Genomic DNA, 12,843 nt, shown 5'->3' with positions numbered 1-12,843 from the left:
ATATACATTACATATACTTATGTATATATTTAATGTATATTTATATTTTATGTATTTCTAAAATATTTCATATATATGCATATATATCTTTAAATGTTATTACTCTGGAATAACATATTGATTCTGTTGCCATATAAGGCAATATCAAATCTATGAAACTTGAGCAAAAAATGTATTATTTAAAATTGATCACAATTTGTGTTCTTTAGTTAAAAGTCTTGGTTCTCATTTCACACCTATGACAAATACTTATCTAATAACACATTTATCCCAAAGTCATTGTGATAATACATAGAAATTCCAAGCAGGCTTCTATGGAAGAAGAAATAATTACATACTTAAAATCAGTAATACTTCAAGACTTTTTATATCTTACATCAATAAATAAATTTTGATTAAACAAAATATTTAGCCCAAAGTATATTATTTTCACTTCTCAAAATAAAAGGTTTAAAATCTATGAATTTCTAGTTACATATACTGATTTTTTTAAACTAGTCATTTTTTTTACTTTTTAACAAATGTTTTAATCCATCTTTAAATTCATCTAGTTTGCATGGCTCCTGAATTGAAGGAGTTCAGGACCACGGCTCTTTTCCCCATAAGCTTTTGTTTGTGTGTTTTACATTGAAAACTATATGGAGCTTGAAAAAATCATATTTTCATCAGTTTAGAATTAAAAACAAAGAAGTATATCTTGGATATGTTACATTTCTTTAACAGAGAATTAGCTAGTGGAAGTCTTTTTGCTTTGGTTTGGTTTTGTTTTTGTATTTGTTAAATGATTGGTTTCACTCCTTTGCATTTTGAAAAGACATAAGGCTAAATTTGTTCTAACTGATACTTCTAAACAAATCTGCTTGGATTTAACAGTAATATTTTTCTGACAGATATCTTTACTCATCCAACTTCTTTTCTCATGTTGAATCACCCTAGTATAACAAAATAAATCTTATGGTGTTCAACACTTTTTAAATCAAATTTGAAAAATATATTTGCTATTTAACCACTGTTACAGATGATTTTATTCATTCATTAAACACTGAAGTAGTAACTTAAAAGATACTCAAGGCAATTCACAGGAAAAAAATTAAGGTCAGAAGCAATTAGCGCTGCCACTCATGCAAAGCATCTGTTTTTATTTTTCTTTTCCATTTATAACTTGAGTTTCAAAAAGGAGATATATTTATGTTAAGATACTACAGATGACTCTCCTATTTTTCTTGTTTAGCTTGCTTCTCCCAATTGAAACAAGAATGTGCTTGTCAAATACTTTGCAGAATAGAGGCTTCTGGATATTTCATTACATTTTTCAAAAAGTATAAATCACTTGCTACCAGTTTCAGAGGGAGCATCTTCAAATCTTGGTAATATATAAACAAGCTAACAAAATAAACTACTAAGAATGGAAATACTTACATGCAACCATTTTTTTATGGAAAAAAATGTTAATGATAACTAGCCATATAGAATTTTGACAGATAATATTCATTTCTCAGTTGAAATATTAACTATAATAAAATTAATTTAACAAATATTTAGATATACAAATGGTGGCTTGCATAGTAGGCATATATGAAGTATTTCCTCACTTTATAATTTAAATGAAAAAATTTTTAATTGAATATTTAGAATAAAGTACAGTATTTTTAAACCACGAGAGTAACTTTTTAAAATCTGTCATTTTCTATGCAGATCAAATTAATTACAGGTTGGAATGGCTTAATTCATTTATTAAGGAAACTTCCAAAATAGTTTTTAACCTATTAAGTAATTTTTTTTTTACAAATGAATTTAAAAATTGAAAGAATCTTAAAGTGCCCACTTCCTGCTCTTCATTTTGGAAACAAAAGCTGATCTGTAGAGGATAAGTTACGTGCTGTACCAGAGAGGATTTACGTTACAAGAAATACAGGCAAGATGAGGATCAGAAACAGAAAAAGAATTATTGGAAGAACATCAGGAAGCCAAAGAATCAGAATAGTAAAATAACAGACATGTAGGAAGATAGGTGTACTCAGCCAAATTCAAGAACGTGAAAAGCTTGGTCAGGACACCTCTGCTAGCACCACTGTTTCTGAATAAATGTCCCTGAAACCACCGGACTCATGGCAACTGCTGCATCCACATGGCACAGTTTCTCAGCTTCCCCTGGTCTTTTTTTGTTATGCCTTCAAGTTAATAAATCTCAGGCTCAGGACACCCTAATTGCCAGGCCAATGTCATGCACCTATCTCATGGCTACTTGAAGGAAAGAGAGGAAATATGGCCACGATGGCTTTTGTAGTGAAACACAGGACCTTCTGCCTAACAGGATTAACTCAAGTGGGAATCACCTCCCCTCCCCCGCAAAAAAGAGTTGTTTAGACGTTGGGTTCCAAAAATAATAAGTGCACACCATAGACTTTCCAATATCCAAATCCATCCTTTCAAACTTAACTTTCCAAATTCAATGGACCATATTCAGTTACTACAAACAGTAACAAGTCACAGTCTTTAGATGATGCCTCAGTATTTGGCAAAGATTTTGTATCAGTATTTTAGAGTGTACCACCACTATGCATCCCACTTATAGTAGGAAGAAAGAGTAGAAACGAAGAAAGGCAAATTATTTAAAATATCTACCTATACATGACACAACAAGAGGGGTAGGAAACATGGGTAAGAGGATGCATTCTCTATTTTTGCAATTGTTCACCAGCCTGTAGGTATTTACAAGGTTTCCCTTTACCCATTCTGTGTTTGCATTTCTTCAGCCATCTCCTGAGCCGATTAAGAATTCATTAGGCACATGTATTTACTGCTGAGCGGTGTAGGGGTTTGTAACGAGCTTCCCCTCAAAAGTGCCGGTTTTGCATGAGGTTTATTTTGACCTAAAGGTAATTGAGACCCTGTGGCCTCAAGATAAACTACTGCCCCTCCTTTAACCTAGAAGAATTACACCGGGGATTTTACCAGAAGTCAGGATTGCATATATATCTCATTTTACTTTTCTGTTTCTGAACCTCTCATGTATAGGGGGTCTCTGACCTTCTTATGTGTGTGGGGTTCCCATACATATGAAATTAAATTTGATTTTCTCCTGTTAATCTGTGTCGTCAATTTAATTCTTACACCAGCCAGAAGAACCAGAAGGGGAAAGTTTTCCTCTTGCCTTGACAGTGGCTTTCCTCTGTACTGAGTGGCTTTCTTTCAAAAAGTTGCAGTAGTTTTTCATATCACTTACTTCCAGACAATGTAGTATAAGGAGTTGCTCCAGGGACCACCTGAGTTTCATAAATACTGCTCTTTCCCTCTGTTTTTTATCAGCAACCTTATTTCCCCTTAATAATTAAGATCAATCACTCCAACCAATGCCATAACTTCTCCCTACTCTTCCATCTTTTTTCTTTTCTTTTTTTTTTTTGCCTGTTTACCCAATGGCATTAAAAGGCTGAAATTTCTAGGTGTTAGTCATTTAGAATCTAAGAGAAATATTATTATATTTCATGGTGGAAGCATGCATTCCAGAGTAGTAAAATGAGAACCTAGAGGTATAAAGATCTGAAGTAAAATAGTGATTCAGATTTAATCACGAGAGACACCATCTCCATTTCCTCCTGTTATTACATGAATGCTGGCTAGGGACCATCAGCTTCATATGTTATGCACTGATTCACATCTTTCATGGCATCTTGTAAGACAGTGCAGTCTTATCCCTTTCAAGTCCCTGATCATCCAGTTAAGCCATAAACTGTTAGTGTCTGCTCATGAATTGCTATTTAGATTTAGCTCAGGCCAGCCTTTCAAGTAAGGTGAACTATTAAATGGGCCATTTGAAATTTTGGAAATGGGGAAGATTTTCCCTTCTGGGATATTCCTATCAAATATAACATGATCATCAACTTCTGGCATGGGCCATGCAGAACCATCTATTGGATTGGCCAAAAGATTCGTTCGCGTTTTTCCATAAGATGAATGGAAAAACCCCAACGAACATTTTGGCCAACCCAGTATAATCTGGGCTCAGACATTATCCTCAGTTTATTGTTTGTAGAAAACTCCCCATGAAGTCTTCAGTATAGGTTAAGGAGGGGTGGGAATGAAGCGGAAGTAGGCATTCCTAGAGTTTTAATCACTGTGATCATATTACTAGATGTTGAAGCACTCCGGGCCCCATACCTGATTTTGGTGAATCAGAAATACACATTCATTTTATTCTGGGCAGGTCAGCTTACATGGTCACCTGTTGTCCCATGGTCAAGGCTACAGAGTCCACCAAGATTTTATATATAGAATAAGTCTATACTTTCTTCATGACATATCTATGTGTATATATCTATATATTTTTATTTATATCTGTATCTATATCTATATCATGACAAGAATATGGCCTTTCTAAACACCCTTATGTATTTTTTTTCCCTGTCTTTTGCTTACAAAACCTTGCCATAGTCTCTATATATCTAACATGGGCATTTTAGATAATATTGAATCTGCCTGGACATAACGCCCAAATTAAAGATCTGCTCTCAGTGCATCTTCAACTAGCTGGAGAGCACTTTCTGGATTTAACTCAAAGCACCTTTTGCATTAACTTAGTATATATTGAGTAGTACCTTTAATTGTTGTTGAATTAAAAATCTAAGGAAGACTCTGAAGTACTGTGTTTCCTTCTTAGTGGTAGCTGATGTAATCTGTTCTCTACTTTGGAAGGACTATTTTACCATGGTCCAGAAGACTAGACTCTCAGAGGTGTTAGAATTTTTTTTCATTGGTTTATTGCTCTCTTTCTCTCACTTTGGCTAGCATGCTTCTTACAAAGATATGTGAGGTTTCTACTAACTCTTTGGGTTCTATCAGTATGATGGCATAATACAGTTGAACTGCATGGTAATGAAATGTTCCAGATTAAATTTGACTTTAGATTTCATAGCCTTGAGGCAAGATATCTGTCCTTTTCAGGTGATAGCAAATAGCATCTATTTTTTGTTTTTGCTTTCTCAGCTCACTGCCAGAGTGTTTATTGTTTGTTTGTTTTCAAACTGATAGCTGTTAAAAGATGTCAGGAACTACACAGATTGACTCCAGGAAGGAAGCCCCATAAGGAACAGTGACTTATCAAGCACATTCACAATAATCCACTGTCATCCTCTGAGACACATCCACCTCCTTCATTAGTCAATCTGTGATCTTGAATGGAGATATGATAGGCCTCTCGATTACTACATTTAAAAAAAATTCTTTGAACTCATCTTTGCAATTCTTTCAAGGATGCTGGATTCCCTTTCCTTTATTATTGTAGTTTGTGCAGATGATTTCAGAGACATCCACTTGCTTCTATGCAACAGAAAAGCCAATAGTCCATAAATTAGAGAGTCAGTGCGGGATCCTGTCATTTGTTGATACTATTTACAAATCATGCACTCAGCTTCTGGTAGAAGGAATGCAGAATATGTTTTGAGTCCACTGCAGTTCAACCATGAGGCAGACTTAGAAAACAACTGAAGTTATAACCATACCCTTCTAAGCCTGCACCCTGACGGACAGAGTGAACTGGTGCTCTCGGTCCATATTACCAGGGGGTAATGCTTGTTCAGAGTCAGTTCAAAAAAGTCCCTTAAGAAATGGCGCACTGTGTGCATGGGGTGAGTGGTGAGAAAAAGAGAGGGTTTTACTCTGCATCAGGAGGGGATGAGAGGGGCGTGGACAAGGTTGCAAACTCGAATGCCTACATGGGGCAGTTGATAATATAAATTAGTGCTAGACCTAGAGTCTGTCATACAGAGTGAAGTAATCCCAAATAGATAGGAGTTCACCTATATTTCTTGAGACACAAGGCCCTCTCTTGGTCTCTCTGGTTTCCCACTTTTGATAGAGAAGCGTTATGAGAAATGTTTTGCTTTCCTCTTAACTCTACCATAAACAACATCAGCCAAAGTTCCCGATACACATCTACAGATGCCGGGCTTCAAGTACCTGGAAGGCAAGGGCAGCACTGGGGACGGGGCACAGGATGCTGCCTACAGAAGCAGCAGGCTCTTCCACTTCAGTTGGGTGGGGTGGAGGGAAGGAATTGGAACCCAGTATGGCCACATCTTCCAAATTTTCAGTAGATGCCACTGTATGTAAAAACTTCTCATTTAAAATTTTTAACTAAACAAAATTTAAAACGTCACCTGAAGAATTTAAAAAAAACAAACAAACCAGAAAACAAAATTTTTAAAGAAGTCCCTCAAAAATCTTGTCCTTTTCCTTTCTTAAGTATATTTGCCCTGGTAAAGGACCATGGATCCTGTAGTGGAAGACTGGGGGAATGGGCAAAGGATTTGTAATGTTATTATAGGGTGTTTAAGAGTTGGGTTCCTCAGAAGCAGATCCAGTGACAAACAATAACGTACAAGTGACTTATTAAGGAATTATCTCCAGGAAAAACTATTAAAGAATTGGAGAAAGCAGGATAGGAAAGAGAAAGAAATTGAATGAGCAAATTTAGCTTATTCCAAAAGGAAATCCTTAGAGTATAAATTATACCTCAAAATGTTCTGACTAGAGACAATGGAGCTGGGGTTTTATATTCTCCATCCAACATTAGTCATTGTTTAAGGGTTGCTTGAGGGGACACAAACACTCAGGCACTTCCTGCTCTCTGTTCATGTGGACATAGCAGTTTCAATAGCCCAAAGGCAGTTTTCCAAAGAATCAGAAGTAAAGGCGCACCAAAGTTGGAGGCCTGTACACAGAAACAAACAAAAATAAGATGCAATGGGATCCAAAAGAAGCACTCACAAGGTCTAAAAGAAGTAATGTTCCTTCAATTAAAGGGCCATAGGAACTGCAAAGAATTGAGAGAGAGACCAGTGACTCAAGTTTGAGGTCCTTTCACCACAGTTGGGGTTTTAAATTTAGACAAAACATGATTTCAGTGGGCTATCCATCTGTTTTGGCCCTAAGGATCCTATGATCAATTAACCATTGCCAAAGACCCCTGTATACCTGATCATTTGAAATAATACTGTGTACTAACCTTGTTGCTTATGTAAGCATGTCGCTCTGCTTACTGTTTGGGCTCTTTTCCCACTGAATGCTCAAGGATTATGTCATCCCTATGAAAATCAAAAGCCTTTTCAACTTTAGAATCTCTAACCAACAATCCAAAACTAAATAAAATATCCACCAAGGCATTTTTCAAAAATTTTAAGAATTACAATGTAATTCTTAAAACCTTTATGAAGGGCATTATCTTCTTGGCCATTTTGGGGAGGGGGCACAAATATGTGGGTAGGTGGGTCACGCATGTTGAAAATAATACAGCATTCCTATCATCTAAAATATATGATTTCATGAATTATTGGCACCTCAACTTTATTTAGAGTGGGTGATAAGTGAATTTAGGTCTCCATTTACTGCCTATATCATAGCTACCAGAGGGCAGAGAATAGTGAACACTCTGACCATTCACTTAAGAGCTCATTCAAATCTTTCTGTCCTCCAAAAGATATGAGTAAGAGTCTCTTTGCGGCTCTTGGTTCAGTGTTAATCATAGGCAGTGGGATAATTATACGGTTGGATTTACAGGGGAAAATTTACTTAAAAATTAATGTGATAAATTTCTTCTTAGTTAAATTAGCAATTTTTAAATTAATTACTAATCAGCAAACAGTATTGTCAAGACTATGTTATCTTTTGACATCCAGAAAACCACAGAGGTTCTTCCATTTGAAGAAAGTGTGTGAATAAGACATTGCATAACCGTATTTCTTCAACAGGTGTACTTGATATCAAGTGGAATATGCATTCGGTGAGTGTGGAGAGATAGGAGGAAAAAACTAAGTGTAAAACAATAATTGTACAGAATTGCTTGGGAAAATTAAAGACATATTGTTGACCATAGGAAGTTTATAAATTGGTAATAACTGTCAAAATACATTATTGACTGACAGACTATATCTAGCTTTATGAATCTAGGATGTATAGGATTTTTGAAGAAATAATTTCTTAATTAAAATAAACCTTGAAAAAGCTTTGATACTAGGACTAAAAACTTACTCTAGAAGGAAAAGCAAGATGTAACAATAAGCAGTCCCTAATTTAGAGGAGTTGTCTGTGAACTACTCATTTAGTATCAACCGTGATGAGGAAGAAGAAGCAAACATGGCATAGGTCTATTTATATATGTTTTCAGTCAAATGGGAGGAAATGCTACCAATGAAAGAGAATTTAGTACTTGTACCAGATATGTGACTCAGACAAATGTAAAACAAAACTTTAGAGAAAATAATCTGTTTTATCCCTATTGGTAGGAGAAAGAAACTGGGGTTGGGTGAGCATTGAAAGGGACCCTTGTGGGAAATCAGGCAGAAAATTGAGCGGGAAATTAAAAGAAGATATTGGTCAGGACCACTGGGAAATTCATTTTAAAACTCTATTCTAATAAGGGTAGCTCTTTCTAAACTAGAAATATAGCATTGAATTTAGCACTCCCAAGCTTCTAAGAAATTTTAGTGCACTCTCTTATACTCGGGGCTAAGGATCATTTAACAAATTGAACCTGAGGAAAGTAAAAGCAATAAAACAAAATTAGTAAAAACAATAGGAACAAAAAGCATTATGAGGGCATACCTACAAGAGTGCATACAAATAATAAAACAAAACAATTGTTCAAATAGTTAAAGGATTAACCATAGCCGTAACAGTTGCATTGGTAGTGCAATTGTGAAAATTATTGATAAGAGTTTACATATTTTAGCAGAAATCTATATTTATATTGTGGATAAAAAAATTAATCAAATTCTTCTTTATTCTTTTTACTTTAATTTCTGCTGTTATTACATTTTAAGGTTTCCCTTTTTTCTTTATCTGAGTCCATAAAATGATATTCCGACAAAAAGAAACTATCAGACCCAATATAATTTATTTAGATGTATCCATGTGTCCAAAATAGGGATACAGTGGCCGTTGGGACTAGACAAGCTTAGGCCATAAGCCAGGACTATCATGACAAGAGTTGGAATTATCTTTCCATCCTTTCATCCACCATTAGACACCTCTTCAAATTTCTTTGCAGTTAGAGAGAGAACCAAGAAAAACATCTTATCATTCCTGTTTGATAATCAAATTTCTATATTTATGCCCAGAGGGCAACCTTTCTTTCTTTAGCCATAATATTAGCATTAAAACTCAGAAACATATTTAGATATGCCAAAACAGCATGACTGTGTTTATGCTTTAAGCTTCTGGCCTGAACTCTTCTCAACATTATTTTATAAGATAATCGGGTCCATTACACTTGAAGTGTCAGGCTGATTGCTGTGGTCAGTACAGACTTCAACAAGAAGCTTTACAGATTCCCACTGCTGGGTAAAATCTCTCATGAGCCCTTATTTCAGCCACCTAAGGCAAACAGACCCTAGGGAATCATTAATAATTGCAGCTCTCCTTTCCCACAGCTAACTTAGAAGCCCGAAGTTTGCAGACAACTTTCCCTCCTGTTTACCAACTTTACTCTCTATTTTCTCCATATTGTTTCACAATGTGGAGATCACACTCCACTAAGCTGGGAAAATTAAATGGCACTCAGAATTTTCCCCAAACGTGTAGAAACCTTGAAACATTTGCAGGTCTTAATCTCTCAAAGAAAATCATATTATCATAAAACATAGTTGCCACAGAAAAATCCTGTCTAGGCAGATCAATTTAGCAAATTTATCAGCTCCCTGAGGGTAGGGATCATGTGTGTTTTATGACTGCTGTTACATCTCTATGTTTAAAGAGTGCCTGGCCCACAGGGGCCAATAAATAGTTGCTTAACAAATGGGTGGATAAATAAATCTCCATGTTTCTCTACCATTAACTCAGCACTTGATTTCCGCCTCAATCTAATCTGTGTTAGACTCACTTAGTATGAACCTATCTCCACTTCTGAATTGTTAGCTATAATCAGTAGAAGCTGTCTCTTCTAGTATATCTCTGTACTTAATAACCTTTAGATTAATTTGACCTTCGTCTTTTCCTCAAGTGATTTTCATAGTGCTGTACACATCAGGAGACAGTAAAAAGAATTCCTGATGATAAATCTGCATGAACATAGGATATCTCTGACTGGCTGAGAGTTGTTAGGCTTGTGGAGAGAATTCTTTAGACTCTGAGTTCCGTTTGTTTGTCTCATAATTTTTTTTTTCTATTCCTGTCTCCAGTCCATAGGAGATGATCATTCAATACTGGCTGTTTGATTAAAAGCAATCTATCAATAAATTAGGAGTTTGGGATTAACATATACACGCTACTATATATAAAACAGGTAAACAACAAGGACCTACTGTATAGCACAGGGAACTATACTCAGTATCTTGTAATAACCTATAATGGAAAAAATCTGAAAAAGAATATATATATGCAAAACTGAATGTTTTAAAAAGCAATACAAAGTTGTCTAATACATTCTCCTTTTAGAAAACTTTGCTCTCCTTACCTAACCTAACACAGATAGGTATTTTTCTTTCTAACAGCATCTCTTGATTTTAAAAAGAGTTCCTGATTCTACGCTGTTAAAGCAATGAACAACAGTTATAATTTTTTCTTGCTTCCTATGAACATTATGGAAACTGTTTTCCCCCAGCCCAGAAACTCACCATGACATATTTCACTTTGAAAGTGAGTATGAACCAACATGATATATATGTTCCATATCTTTCACATTGAAGGTCTTAACCTAACTTGCCATCACTCTAGGCAGTATAGTTTGAAATAAATTATATGCCAAAGATAAACAACACTATGTTAAATGAATAGATGGAAAGAATTATACAAGCTCAGCTACAATATGCATAAAAGCAGTAAGCAGTATATGGGATAACTGTCACATCAAAGAGAATAGAAAAAAAAAGATAAATTCTCAAAATCATAGTGCAATCTCAAATGTATCAAATGGAGATGGACAGAAATGTCACATATAAACGTGTACACAAGACAATGACTTTTTAAACTATAGCAGCATATATTATACACTGAATACAATGTAATACATTTTTATGTGAGGGCAATAGCATTTCAATACTTTACTCTAAAATGTGAAATTGCAATGCAATAAAAAAATTCAATCTTTTTTGGTAAATTAATTCCATTACAGATGCAAGAAATACTTCAAACACTTCATACTTTTTGCAGTTCAGGTTCAGATCAAAAAAAAATTTTTTTAGTTCGCTATAGGACAGTATTTTTAAATTGATTTCTTGCAATCCATTATAACCTTGCTATAGTGTATTCTGTGTGTGGGTGTAGACACAATTTTTCTTCTCACTGGGGATAGGTATACTTCTTTACATTTTTATTTTTAAACTCATTCCTTTCCCAATTTGGGAAGTTTTTATGTAATAAAGTTATGACATGTCAGATTTGATAAAATTTTCAAGGGAAAACACTATACATTTTCACAAAAACTTATAATTTCACCTCTTTCATTGTCTATTTAATATTTTTATTCACTAAACAAATATCACTATCTATATTTGGGGGAATTACACCTATTTCTTTTAAGGAGCAGAGGTGATTTGCATAAAATACTTAAAACAGATACACTTTCAGATCATTTTCATGTGTCAAATACCGTACTAAATATTTTATGTACTCTTTTCAATGATCAGAAAAGTTGGTGACATGATTCCATTGCCTCAGGTAAGTAAAATGAAATCATATAACTTTTACATGAGAGAAGTTTGATCAAATTTGGGTTGTTCTGACTCCCTGCAAAAGCTGCTTTTCAGTTCAAATCCTGAGCTTTTGACCACAGAGGGTTGTTTTCAGCCCTCTCCTATTCTATTCTGTTTGACTATTTGAGTCAAATACAAGTAGACATGCTCCTAAAATCTTCTTCCTTTGTTAAAATGATATATAGATATATAAATATATAAATTCAATCATTTATATGTATTATTCAATCATATACAAAGAGACAGAGACAGATTCAGAGAGACAGAGAGAAACAGAGAGACAGAGAGAGAACATTATAAACTACTAAAATATTCAGGGTGACAACCCTAGGGAGTGAGTTATCATATTTTTGTTCCTGAGCCCTAATTAGGAAGAGTCCTATATGCTATTCTGGTTCTTTCCATAAAATATACTGCTTTCAGACTGGCAGCCCTCTGAAATCATCACTGCCACAATGCAAAACTGTAATCTCAATGTTTCTTTTCTTTTCTTTTTTTATCAGTACTTTTTTTTATTGCCAAATAATATTCTATGGTATGGCTATGCCACATTTTACTTGATGGGTATTTGGGTTGTTTCCACTTTTTGACCATTATGAAAAACGCTTCTATGAACATTTGTGTACGTTTTTGTGTGGACATATATTTTCATTTCAGTTAGGTATAGACTGAAGAATAGAACTGCTGGGTCATATGGTAACTCTATACTTAACCTTTTGAGGAACTGCCAGATTGCTTTCCAAAGTGGCCGCATTATTTTACATCCCCACCAGCAGTGTGTGAGGTTTCCATTTTCTCCACATCCCTGCCAACACTTGTTATCATTAGCCTATTTGATTGCATCCCTCCTTATGGGTGTGAAATAGTATCTCAGTGTGGTTTTGCTTTACATTTCCTTGACAGATAATGATGTCAATCATCTTTTCATATGCTTATTGGCACTTATTTATCTTCTTTGGAAAAATGCCTGTAAAGATCCTTTGCCAGTTTCTTTTTTCTTTTTTTCGCCTGTGCTGTGCAGCATGCAGGATCTTAGTTCCACAAACAGGGATTAAATCTGTGCCCCATGCATTGGGAGCGCAAAGTCTTGACCACTGAACCACAGGGAAGTCTCTCATTTGTCAATTTTTAATTGGGTTATTTATCTTTTAATTAT

This window comes from Neophocaena asiaeorientalis, unplaced genomic scaffold (genome assembly GCF_003031525.2).
Source record: "Neophocaena asiaeorientalis asiaeorientalis breed wild unplaced genomic scaffold, Neophocaena_asiaeorientalis_V1.1 scaffold482, whole genome shotgun sequence".
NCBI classification, from domain to species: domain Eukaryota; kingdom Metazoa; phylum Chordata; class Mammalia; order Artiodactyla; family Phocoenidae; genus Neophocaena; species Neophocaena asiaeorientalis.
Note: the sequence above shows the minus strand (reverse complement) of the source record.